The sequence below is a fragment of the Podarcis tiliguerta genome, assembly GCF_965153285.1.
Source record: "Podarcis tiliguerta genome assembly, chromosome: 1".
Lineage (NCBI taxonomy): Eukaryota > Metazoa > Chordata > Lepidosauria > Squamata > Lacertidae > Podarcis > Podarcis tiliguerta.
In genome coordinates this window covers 108,881,454-108,895,030 of record NC_139534.1, presented here as the reverse complement: position 1 = coordinate 108,895,030, position 13,577 = coordinate 108,881,454, and the positions used below count along the sequence as shown (strand labels likewise).

At 43.5% G+C, this 13,577-nt stretch overlaps 1 long non-coding RNA gene across 3 annotated transcripts in view; it reads left to right on the top strand.

Moving 5' to 3' along the window:
• Positions 1 to 1,024: 1,024 nt before the first annotated feature.
• Positions 1,025 to 13,577, top strand: part of LOC310681365 — a 98,335-nt gene continuing 85,782 nt past the window's right edge. For all 3 annotated transcript variants that reach the window (XR_014513232.1, XR_014513233.1, XR_014513234.1), the window contains exon 1: positions 1,025 to 1,210. This is a non-coding gene — a long non-coding RNA (uncharacterized lncRNA). The remainder of the gene's footprint in view (positions 1,211 to 13,577) is intronic.

Genomic DNA, 13,577 nt, shown 5'->3' with positions numbered 1-13,577 from the left:
ATCTAAATATGTTAAGTAACTATACAGCTGGTTTTGGAGTCCGTAATTCAAATTACCTGAAACAGATGGGAAAACCAGACTGTCTTTGTATGTATACAGTTATATTCATATTATAATATGAATTAATACTATAATATTCATATATGTGTGTGTTATATGTGTTACACAGTCAGACCTGGGTTTCTGATAGTTACCAGTCTCCAAGTTTGCTTTCTCTTCTTCTCCAGCTTGCAGTGGGAGGGGGGAATCAACATTTTGTAAATATTCAAGTCACATAAACCAGAGCACACACCACAGAAGTGCCCCACAGCCAATCTCTTGCCCACCATGGCTCCTAAAAGATTATTATAGCAGTTAAAAAGATTAGAAGTTTTATAAATTATGATTATGCACTTATATTTCTGTTTATTGATCCTTTAGGGAAGACTAACTTAATAACCTAGACAAAGCACTTTACGCATTTGTTAGGAAGATTTGTTCAGTGCTATGAAAATGACATTGTCAAATGGCATGACTGGTCCTTTGCCAACAGGCTTCCCGTCAGGACAGAGCGGGCCAGAAAAACAAGTCCCTAGAATTGTTCTACGATGTAAAAAACAGCAGGTGAGAATGTTGGAGTCTTTTCTCTTTCTCTCTCTTTTTAATTTTTTTTTACAGGGGGGAAAAAACTATTGCCATTGCTTCAAGTGGCAGAAGAACAGCAATGATCACCCTGTCTGTATTCTTCCTTTCTACACAATTTCTATACAATTAATGGGGAAGCACCATAGCTCAGTGGTAGAGCACCAGCTTTGAATGCAGAAGGTCCCGGGTTCAAACCCCGACATCTCCAGATGGGGCTGAAAAAGTCCCCTGGAAAGCCACTGCTTTTGTGGATGTTATTGAGCTAAGTGGACAATGGCCTGACTGCTGAGGTGTGCCTGCAATTGTGAGACCTGAAGAGATTGTGATGGTGCATCTCCCTCTGTTGCCATTGGCTGACTACTGCCTGTGATGTCACAAAAGCACATGGCAACACAGCGGATACAAACATGGGCCATGAGAAAAGCTGGTAGGCTAAAGGGGAAGCACTTTTCTCTTCCCCACAGAACACAGAGGACAATGGCTGTGGCATAAAGAATTCTCCTATCTTCTTCCACCTGCAGCAGGCAAATTGGCAGATGGAAAGAGGTGATCTTCTGGAAGCAGAATGTTATGGAGTAATAACAAGGTAAGCTCACTTGCTGAGTGGGATTATAGCTTTCAGGTGGCTTGTCATAACCATGGTCAGAAGCTTCCTGGTGTCTAATGATGGACCTAGTGGAGCTCGTATTTGGAAGTCGGCAGATGCTGTAAGGCTGAAGCAGGCTGATCGTTTTCATCTTTTGAACTTGGCCAACAGAAGCTGGAGGATTTTTGTAAGTTGAAGCTGGAGCATGAATGTGGATGAATGGAGAGTGAATGATGAGTGAATGTGTCTGTTCGGAGCCTGAAGGGCCCCGCCCTGCTTTTCTCCACCTGGCTTGGGGTGGGGCCTGACAGGCTCCATAAAGGACTGCTGCCACAGCTGCTGGACACAGAGGACTCCATTTTTGTTTTTGAATTGCTTTTATTTTTTATCTATGTCATTTTAAACTGTGATTGATATTAATGCTGTATTCTTAGTTTTAGATTTTATGATTCATGTGGAAATGGTTTTCCATTTGGTTGTGTACTTTTTGATGTGTTTTGTTTATTGCTTATGACTTTTTTATGTTGGAAATTACGTAAATCTTGTCATGTTGTAAGCCGCCTTGAGCATTGTTTCAAGTGTGGAAAGGTGGCATAATAATAATAATAATAATAATAATAATAATAATAATAATAATAATAATAATAATTTATTTATACCCTGCCCTCCCCATCCAAGACTGGGCTCAGGGCGGCAAAATAAAATGATGAATGGATGAATGAATGCATGTTTTTCATGGATGTCTGCCACATGTGGGTGGATGGGTGGATGGGTGGGAGGTATCTAATGTGGTCAGTGCAAATGCTGTGTGCATGCATGTGAATGTGCTGTATGAAAGAAAACCGGTGGATACGTGTATGAATAGATGAAAGCCATGGGAGCTGGCAGGATGAAGCTAGCTGATGAAGTCATGAGACAGAAGCTAGTGGAGGTGCCTGGGTGATGCTGTTGGATGGTAGCCAATTCCACTCATTGTCCCTGAGGTTTCTTTTCTGCAACATGCCCTCAGTACCCTGAGGGTACATTCTATCATATGTGGTGGACCTGTAAAAGGATAAACGGAATATTGGGAAATAATTCATAATGAATTGAAAAAAAAATGTTTAAAAGTACTTTCCCCCCCAAAAAAACCAGAGTCCTTTTTGTTAGGGATAATTCAGACAGAAATTCCCACATGTCAAAAAAGGTTATTCATGTATCCCACTACTGCGGCCTGTGTTTTGTTAGCCCCAAAATGGAAAACGAGCGAGGTACCAACTAAAGAAGAATGGCAACTTAAACTGATAAAATATGTGCAGCTTGCGGACCTAACAAATAGAATAAGAGAACAAGAAGCATATATTTTTTAAAAAGATTGGAAAATGTTTGTTGATTATATGGGGGAAATTGTGTACACTTGAAAATGTTGGCAACATTAAGATAAATTCAACAGCGTAAATAAGTTTTGGTGGATGTAATAATGGAATACCAACGGGTTTAGTTTATGTAAAATATGCAGGGATTTATGTTATGCAAAATAAACCATGAAAAGAGAAGAAGGATAGTCATTGATATTTTAAGGTTGTTTAAATGAATATTCTAAAATAAAAGAAACAGAAAATTTAATAAAAAATATTGAAAAAACAACAATATGAATGTTTGAAGGCAGCAAGGTATTCTCAATAATAAGACCACACTTGTCAATTATGAAGAGGAATGCAGGGCTGTCTGAAGATTGCAAGGTTTTCTCAAGACCCCACCCCTAGTGAAAGCAAAGAAGAGAACTGCAAGGTTTAATTGCAAGCCAGCTTATATTTCTAAATATATATCTAAATATTTCATATTATATTTCTAAATATTTCACTTTTATGGTGTTGTCCATCCCTGTTGTCAGTACACTCGTGGGGTAGGCTGATGTGGTGTTTGCCCTTCTATGTGTGTGACATCATACTGGGTTCATAGGGAAAGGGTTAACTAATTGTAAAATGACTAACCAATGGGAACCCAGGGGGAGAGTTAGAGTTAAGATGAAGAAGACAGTCTGGAGTTAGACGATAGATAAGTCTGTGGGTTGGGCTAGTCCGGTGAGAGAGAGTGAGAGAATTTGTTAAGAGGAGTCAGTCAAACAGTTGAGATAATCAGTCAGAAGGTATTAGGAAGGTATAGGCCGGTAAAGAAACTGAAGTTAAGATACTGACAGGAATATTATCAGAGAAACCATAAACTTGTTAATGTCTGTAAAATAAACTTGGGTTTTTTGGTTCACTTTTAACAACTGCCTGGACTCCATGTTTTACCAGAGAGTAACTGGTTGGTGGCAGCAAGGAAGCGAGCACAGTGGTGGCACAGGGATCAATAGACTGTTAAACGTCCGGGGACCCTGTGTGATCACCACAGCTATATAGATATTTCATTATAAATAAATCATTGTGAAGTGTTCGCACAATTTTCTTATTGAGAGGGTGGTAAGGTAAAGGTAAAGGTACCCCTGCCCGTTCGGGCCAGTCGTGTCCGACTCTAGGGTTGTGCGCCCATCTCACTTAAGAGGCCGGGGGCCAGTGCTGTCTGGAGACACTTCCGGGTCACGTGGCCAGCGTGACAAAGCTGCATCTGGCGAGCCAGCGCAGCACACAGAAACACCGTTTACCTTCCCGCCAGTAAGCGGTCCCTATTTATCTACTTGCACCCGGGGGTGCTTTCGAACTGCTAGGTTGGCAGGCGCTGGGACCGAGCAACGGGAGCGCACCCCGCCGCGGGGATTCGAACCGCCAACCTTTTGATCAGCAAGTCCTAGGCACTGAGGCTTTTACCCACAGCGCCACCCGCGTCCCTAAGAGGGTGGTAGTCCTATGGTATTCTGAAAATTGCATTGAAATAGGCTCAGGGCAAAGATTAAGGCTCCTTCATTGACTATTGTGATTAGGAAGAACAACCAGGAAAGGGTATGAAAGTCCACTCACAGAAAGATCCATAGACACGAATGGCATTAAATAACTAATAATCAAAAAAGCTGGGAAATGGCTTTTTCATCCTTTAAATTTTATGACCCAAACTGGCATCGGCTGGGTATGAGAGCCTTTGAGAGTATAAGCGGAAATTAGCAATAGCTGTTTTGAACTCCAGAGCTTTCTGCTCCTGAAAGGTTAATAGAGAGCCCATCTTCTTAAAAGTAAGAAAGAAAGAATAATTCCTTTGCTTTTAAAAAAATGGTTATTGAGTTACAGAACATGCCAGTAGGAATTTAACCATCAGCTTCCATCATCCTGTAAACCCTTCAGCTGAAGAAATCTTTATTTACTTAGGCTGCAATCCTAACCCCACTTACCTAAGAGTAAGACCCATTAAATTCAATAGGACTTACTTTAAAAAAGATATGGTTAGGATAGCACTGTTAGACTGTCCACTTACAACCATTTCCCAGGGTGTAAGTTCTTCTGAAGTCAACAGGGCTTACTTCTGAGTAGACGTATGTGGAATTGTGGTATTTCTTACTATCATGCATAGCTGCTGCAGAGATAATAAGAACAGTGGAAGAGTCTGCTGGATCAGGCCAAAGCCTTATCTAGTCCAACATCCTGTTCTCATAATGGGCAAACAGATGCTCATGGAAAGCCTGCTTTTCTTCTTTAGTGATCACTCGTAGCCAAGTAAGATTGTCTTCCATAAACCATGAGTCTGTAAGTGACTGTGGAGGCCAATTCTGGATCCACACGTCCTTCCACAATGGGGACATTGGTTTCTGGGCAGGAGCTGATCATGGAGTGGATTTGCCAAGCGAGCCTTCCTCTTAGCACGTTTCTCCCTTGTGTCCAGAGTTCAAGTGTCTTCAAAGCCCATAACACCTTGAGTAAAAGTTGTTCTCCAACTGGAGTGCTCGCAGTTAAGTGTTTCCCAATTGTTGTTGTTTATACTACATTTTTTTTAGATTTGCCTTGAGACAGTCTTTAAACCTCTTTTGTTGACCACCAGCATTACGCTTTCCATTTTTAAGTTCGGAATAGAGTAGTTGCTTTGGAAGACGATCATCAGGCATCCGCACAACATGACCAGTCCAACGAAGTTGATGTTGAAGAATCATGGCTTCGAAACTGGTGATCTTTGCTTCTTCCAGTACACTGGTATTAGTTCGCCTGTCTTCCCAAGTGATGTGTAAAAATTTTCGGAGGCAAGTCTGCTGGTCTCCCCCACTGTGATTACCAGAAACTGGCTTGCAGAAGCATGTGGCATCTAACAGTAGAGGCAGAGCATAGCCATTGTGGTTAGTAGCTATTGATCGCCTTTCATGAATTTGTCTAATCTATTATCCTCTTTCAAAGCTGTCCAAATGGTTGGTCATCACTATCTCTTGCAAGAGGCTGTGAAAGAAACCTGTGAAAGCAAGTCAACTTCCCAGCAAGACTATCCAAAATTGTGGATTCGTGCACAGCTCCCATCTTTGTAACTTTGCCATTTCCAACCCACTTTTGTCCCTTTTCTCCTCTTTAAGAACAACAGACACTACGCCATTTCACTGTAAAATATTGATAGCATGCTAAACTATGAACTACAGCTGTTTCATCCTCTTGCCACTTAAATTCTTGTTACAAATCATGTTCAAAGTGACAAAGGTCACACTCGATGCAAATCTGCAGTGCTCGATTCACAGTTCCGCTTGGCAATTGTTTGAATATGCAATATTCTCACCAAAGTGAAATTTGCATGAATATTGTTATTTGGCTCCACTTTGATAGGAACAGCTTCTGAAAGCATTTTCTAGGAGGCGATTTGCTGCATAAAAAAATAAACTTTGTGCGAAAAGTTGAGGCAGAACAAGAAAATGAACATGGTGGCTGCCTTAGACCTTCTAAAAGCTCCTGTCCCTTTTCTATTACATCGTTCAGAAAAACACTTCACTTTGCATTGCTACTAGTGCTAACACAAATCAACCTTTTCTTTAGAGCCAGGGTGGGAAAACACTGATAAGGACAATACAGTGGTACCTCAGGTTACATACACTTCAGGTTACAGACTCCGCTAACCCAGAAATAGTACTTGGGGTTAAGAACTTTGCTTCAGGGTGAGAACAGAAATCATGCTCTGGCGACGCGGCGGCAGCAGGTGGCCCTATTAGCTAAAGTGGTGCTTCAGGTTAAGAACAGTTTCAGGTTAAGAACGGACCTCCGGAACGAATTAAGTACGTAACCAGAGGTACCACTGTAGTGTTGAACCACCTGCTTATTTTAACACAGAGGTCAAAAAGTATGTGTACTGGAACAAAAGATGCTGTTAAATGTTAATTTTAATCAACAAAAAAGCATTTTTAAGGTTTTCGCCTTTTTAGCTAAAGACAAAACTGCTTCAGGATCCAAAGCTAAGTCAATAAAACATAAATTATGAATCATAGCAGAACACACTGAAAAAGTAACTTCTTGATCTCAGCTTGAAAGCAATATTTATAATAAAAATATTGCGCTAATATATTCCGGGCTTTTCACATAGGGTAGTTCTAAAACCTGTTCTCATTTGAACCCCAGAAGTACAAAAGCAACATGCAGCTGCTTCTGATCTATGGAAATGTTGAGTTTTAAATATGTACTATTGCATTAACATCCTTCTCCCACCACCTCAGCTGATCCATATTTACAAGCAGATTTTACTTTATTTTCTCTCTCACTATGTACCAAAGATTATTCTTAAACACATGCAGGGGAGAAACTGTATTCGCACTGACACAGAAATCATTTAAGCAATTTTTTTTAAAGTATAAAAGCTAAAAGCTAATAATAGGTTTGATAATGAATGCACATTTCCCTGCTTTAAATAGCAGCAGCTTCTTTATACTTATAATAATATTGACAATAGTGTTGAACCACCTGCTTATTTTAACACAGAGGTCAAAAAGTATGTGTACTGGAACAAAACAGCTGTTAAATGTTAATTTTAAGAAAACAAGAAAGCATTTTAAAGGTTTTCACCTTTTTAGCTAGAGACAAAACTGCTTCAGGATCCAAAGCTAAGTCAATAAAACAAATTATGAATCATAGCAGAACACACTGAAAAAGTAACTTCTTGATCTCAGCTTGAAAGCAATATTTATAATAAAAAAACCTGTGCTAATGTTGTTATCAATGCCACCCTTTGCTCTAGCTGATTAGACATAATTGCATTACTTTCCATTTTATAGCAAACTACAGAGGTAACACATTGGATTAAAATTATAAATGATCCATTTTGCAAAAAATAATGTGCCACTTTATAATGTGCACGGTAAGTTGATATTAAAGAATTATTTAATGGTTTGTTTATTGTGGGTTTCTAGACAGGAGACGGCCATCAAACTTTAATTTTGTGTGAGTTACCAGAATAAATTAGCTAATATCCCGCAAATTGCATCATCTTTCATAAAACCCTTTGCCTGATGTTGTTCAGGGAATCAGTTGGTTAGAAGACTCACTGTTTAGCTACAGCTCGGCTTAGGCAAAACCCTCTCCTGTCAAAGCACATGAATGCTGATATCCAGGCAAAGCCTCTCCATATTTCCCAAATGTTCTCTTTTTGGGCAGCCTAAGACCAAGCTTTTCCTAGTCTGCAGGACTTCAAGCTGCAAGGAGAGAGGCAATTGCTTGAATGCTCCCTTGTGAAACGAGCTCCTTGTGTGTCAGGCTTGTGTATGCCAAAGAGAAAGGCTCAGCTTGGCTGTCACCCTGACATGTTATTACTTTACCAGAGAATTCTAGGAAGTGTAGTTTATTAAGGATGCTGACCCCACAGACCTACAATTCCCAGCACTTTTAACAAACTACACTTCCCAGGATTCTTTGGGGGCAGCCATGACCCTTAAAGTTGTATAAGGGTGATTTAAATGTGTTGCATGGACATCACCATGCAAGGTAGTAACGGGGTTGGAAGCAGTAATATTTCTGAGTATCAGCTGCTAGAAGCCACAGAAGGGGAGATTGCTCTTGTACGTGGTCCTCTTGAGCGCTTCTGGCAGGCCTCTGGGTGACCTCTGTGAGAACAGGATGCTGGACTTAGATGATTCCCACCACTATGACCAGCATTTTAAGATAGGCTGTGAAGTGTAGGTCGGTTCGGGCAAGACCCAAGACTGAGATTCAGCTCAAAAAGGATTTATGGGAACATCAGGAACAAGAATGACAAACAGGGACACTTGGCCCATTATATATATACCTTATATATATACCTTGGAATCAGCCTGATCCCCTCCCCTCTTTCCTTCTCTTTCTGTGATGGAACCCCTACTTGGGGACTTCCCTGGCTTTTTTTCTGGCCCACGTAGGACCAGTCTGGATAGTTGGCCTTGGTGACGATCTGACGTTTTCTCCCCTTGGTGAAGATCTGACATTTTGATGTGGGCTTCCACTGAAACGAGGCTGCATTTTAAATTGTATTTTAGTCCTGTTTTTAATTTGTATTTTAATCAAATGTTTTTATACCAGATGTTAGCCGCCCTGAGCCCAGTCTAGGCTGGGGAGGTGGGGTATAAATATTATTATTATTATTACTATTATTACTATTATTACTATTATTACTATTATTATTATTACTATTACTATTATTACTATTATTATTATTATTATTAAGCCGGCCCAGGCAAAAACACACACACTGCCTGTGATAGGTCACCTTAATGCTGCAATTAGCGAATCACAACACTGGCCCTATCTCAGCAGGGATTGGCAGCCTACCAGCTGCTAACAATGTAACTGGAGGGTTTTAGAATCCTCTCTGTGTTTTGTTATGCAGATGAAGCTCCTGAGCTTCAGGAGGCCTGAAGGCCTAGGTCTGCATTGCATGCATATAGCCTGACCTCAGCCTGCAACGCATAACAGGCTTCTCTTCTGCCTAAGTCATTAAAGAGTGGTTCTGTTTACAAAGATTAAGATACCGTATTTTTCGCCCTATAGGACGCACCGTCCCATAAGGCGCACCTAGTTTTTTGGGGGGGAAATAAAGGAAAAAAATTATTTCCCCCCCAGGCGCGGGGTTGGGGAAGCCCGAGCTTCCCCCGACCCCAGCCCCCAAACAGGCAGCTCTCTGCAAGCCGTGGGAGCCCAGTGCTGGCTCCCGCTGCTAGCGGAGAGGTCCGCGAAGCCTGGGCGCGCTGAGCTCAGCGCGCGCAGGCTTCCGCATGCAGGCACCTCTCCGCCAGCAGCGGGAGCGTTCCCGCTGCTAGCGGAGAGGTCCGCGAAGCCTGGGCGCGCTGAGCTCAGCCCGCGCAGGCTTCGGCATGCAGGCACCTCTCCGCCAGCAGCGGGAGCGCTCCCGCTGCTAGCGGAGAGGTCCGCGAAGCCTGGGCGCGCTGAGCTCAGCGCGCGCAGGCTTCCGCATGCAGGCACCTCTCCGCCAGCAGCGGGAGCGCTCCCGCTGCTAGCGGAGAGGTCCGCGAAGCCTGGGCGCGCTGAGCTCAGCGCGCGCAGGCTTCGGCATGCAGGCACCTCTCCGCCAGCAGCGGGAGCGCTCCCGCTGCTAGCGGAGAGGTCCGCGAAGCCTGGGCGCGCTGAGCTCAGCGCGCGCAGGCTTCGGCATGCAGGCACCTCTCCGCCAGCAGCGGGAGCGCTCCCGCTGCTAGCGGAGAGGTCCGCGAAGCCTGGGCGCGCTGAGCTCAGCGCGCGCAGGCTTCGGCATGCAGGCACCTCTCCGCCAGCAGCGGGAGCGCTCCCGCTGCTAGCGGAGAGGTCCGCGAAGCCTGGGCGCGCTGAGCTCAGCGCGCGCAGGCTTCGGCATGCAGGCACCTCTCCGCCAGCAGCGGGAGCGCTCCCGCTGCTAGCGGAGAGGTCCGCGAAGCCTGGGCGCGCTGAGCTCAGCGCGCGCAGGCTTCGGCATGCAGGCACGTCTCCGCCAGCAGCGGGAGCGCTCCCGCTGCTAGCGGAGAGGTCCGCGAAGCCTGGGCGCGCTGAGCTCAGCGCGCGCAGGCTTCCGCATGCAGGCACCTCTCCGCCAGCAGCGGGAGCGTTCCCGCTGCTAGCGGAGAGGTCCGCGAAGCCTGGGCGCGCTGAGCTCAGCGCGCGCAGGCTTCAGCATGCAGGCACCTCTCCGCCAGCAGCGGGAGCGCTCCTGCTGTTTGCGGAGAGGTCCGCGAAGCCTGCATTCGCCCCATAGGACGCACCCAGATTTCCCCTTCATTTTTGGAGGGGAAAAAGTGCATCCTATAGGGCGAAAAATACGGTAGGTGGAATTTCCTTTGTGCTGCAGACTGCAAATCAGATGAAGGAGAAGAGATTCTTTTGGGGTGGGCAATCCTATGAATATACCTATTGGTCTTCTGTATAAGGAGAAGCTATTGGTATTGCAGGCTTGGAGGGATGTAAGACCTTTCAGCCATCAAAATCTAAATCCTACCAATTTGAATTTTATATCTATGCACACAAATTTGCATGGGCAATTTTTGCACAAATTTGTTCCCTCTTTTTCTGGGGGGGGGGGGGTTTCAGTTTCCTATTTTTTTAGTGAACAGTAAGGAACCTTGTTTTTGTTGAATGTATAGAAGCCAAAGCAAAGCCCTACTGCATCAAAACACTTTAGTCAGCATCCTATTCTCAGCAGTGGCCCATCTAGATCAGGCATAGGCAAACTTGGTCCTCCAGGTGTTTTGGGACTACAACTCCCATCATCCATGACCACTGGTCCTGTTAGCTAGGGATGATGGGAGTTGTAGTCCCAAAACATCTGGAGGGCCGAGTTTGCATATGCCTGATCTACATGGCTGTAGGAAGCATGAAAGCAGGGACCACATGCAGTGTATCCCAGCATACTGCCTCCGACTGTGGAGGTAAAACAGCAAACTAGGTTTTTATTGAAGCCAACTTGCCATGCATCAGGATTTGAATCTTATTTGGACTGGTAGGGCCATTTCAGTGGAAGCTGGTGAATTCCTTCTCATCCAACAAGTCAAAGAATGGACTTAAAGGGAGCATAGATTGCTTGCTACACCCTGAGCTACCTGTCGCAGCTGCCAAGTTTTAATCAGAGCTTTTCTTCCTCCCTCGCTAGCTCTACGCTGCACACATAGCATTGACTTTCTGGTTTTTCTTTGACAGAATCAATTTGTCTTTAACGCTTGCACGACAGAAATTAAACAGGTGCAACTTTCTGCGCTGTGTTTCCTGGACAGGAAATTCTGCATGAAATACATTTCTGTGCATCATGAAGTCACTAATGGCACAGAGCCTATGTCTCGAATTGGGGGGAGTGAAGTAGCAACTCTGCTATCTCTCGGGGAATTTCCACTGCTTCACGGCTTGCTCTGCAGGAGGCATCCGACTCTTGTCAGACCTTGCAGAGCAGTTCGCAGGAAGGCAGATGCAGAAACGGAAAGATGCCGTGTATTGTTAAGGTGATCACCAAACAATGCATTCATGGGTCTGTACCTAGATCAGGATGCTTCCTCGTGCTCTAGTCAGGTGGGGCCTCATCCACCCGATATATGATATGACTCACATCTTCTTGTATGACTCACAGCTGTGAGTTTTATTCCACTCCTCATTGATCCCTGGGTTTATTCCCGAGAACTTTAATAAGTGACCGCATACACAAAGCCCTGAGCAATAAATTAAAAAAATGTTCTGCATATTCCAAGCTCTGCTTTCTTGTGATTAGCGTTATTAAAGGATATGATTTTGGAACTGACAAGCCAATTTTGCCAGCCACCTTCTTTGCTAAAGATATTAATAGTGTTAAGAAAGGAATGTTCTCTAGGAAGAAATCATGAGAGAAACAATTATCTTCCCTATTGAAAGAATGACTTTTGTACGCCCATGGGTGAGTCACAATGACGGACATACAATATAAAATTAATATTGTGTATTTTAATTGCAATTTAAATGAAAAAAGAATCTAGTTGCCGTGGTTGTGTCTTTTACTAGATATAAGAGGTGGATATGAACTTTTCCTGTAGAATCATCTGATGGTTCCTCCTTCATGTCATGCTCCCAGACAGTCAGTGACACATGATTAGCATGATGACATTATGTAACTATGATGTACATGGGAGACACTATGGGGAGATGCACTGGCACCCCCTTGACCTCTATTTCGTTTTGTTGGTGAAGGAACTTCAATGTTATGTACTAAGTTTAAGAATACGTACACTCCTCCCTCTACATGGGAAGGGCTGCATCTCAGGGGCAGAACATCTGCTTGGCATTCAGAAGGTCCCAGCTTAAATCCTTGGCATCTCCAGGTACGGCTGGAAGAAAACCCTGTCTGAAACCCAGAAGACCCACTGCCAGTCAGTTTAGACAATACTCAGCTAGAGGGACAAATGAGTCTGACTCAGTATAGAACAGCTTCCTAGCTTCCTAATCCACAGGTCACTGTCATCTGGGCTTAACCCCATGATTTCCATAAACCTTGCATTCCAAATGGATAAGGGACGCAGGTGGCGCTGTGGTCTAAACCACTGAGCCCCTCGGGCTTGCCGATCAGAAGGCCAGCGGTTCGAATCCTCACGATGGAGTGAGCTCCCGTTGCTCGGTCCCAGCTCCCGTCAACCTAGCAGTTTAAAAGCACGTCAAAGTGCAAGTAGATAAATGACTGGACCTAACGGTCAGGGGTCCCTTTAAGTTGACTACACAGCTAATATAATGCATAGTTGAGCAGTGCAAGTCAACATCTCCTTTCAGATTTTAAGGTGAGAGAAAGCTCATCTTAAATAGCCTAAAATTTGAATTTTGGGGTTGGATGGATGAAGGGATGAAATTCATTTTAAAAAGCATACACCCAAGTGAAATATGTATTCAAATACACAATTGGACGTGAAGTTTTCCGTAAATGTTAAAAATAAAATAAAATAAAAATGCAGATTACAAATGCAGAAACAGGACAGAATGGATTTGCTTATTTATTTATTTAGAATATTTTCAGCCTACCCTTCATTGTAGTACAATGTCATTGGAATATATTCTATTGTCTTTGGAAGCAATACAATCTTAAGAGCAGGCTGAAACTTCAGAAGGTATTTCTAAGATAAAGAAAACATTGTTGAACATGCATAATGCTGGTGATTCTAAAGTCATCATGCAAAGCCATGAAATTATATATTTGGAATAGGGCAATTATGAGAAGCAGTCCTTGATACTGAAAATCTGTGTTAACATCAACATATTAATTTTGAGTACACACAAGGTACTTGAAAAAAGCGACAGCTTGTAATTTCTTTAATAAATACAAAGCCACGTTCAATTCCACTCATTACAATTGTTTGCTATGGCTAATCCATGCAAAGCAATGGGTCAAGTTTACACTCATGGATCTCTTATGAATGAATGTGAACTAAGTTGGGAAATAAAGCTTGAAGCCAGTTCTGCACCAGGCAGGAAATGCTGGAATTGCAAGATGGTTCCATGGGAACCATCTTGCAAGCAAGAGACCATACTTCATACTTCAA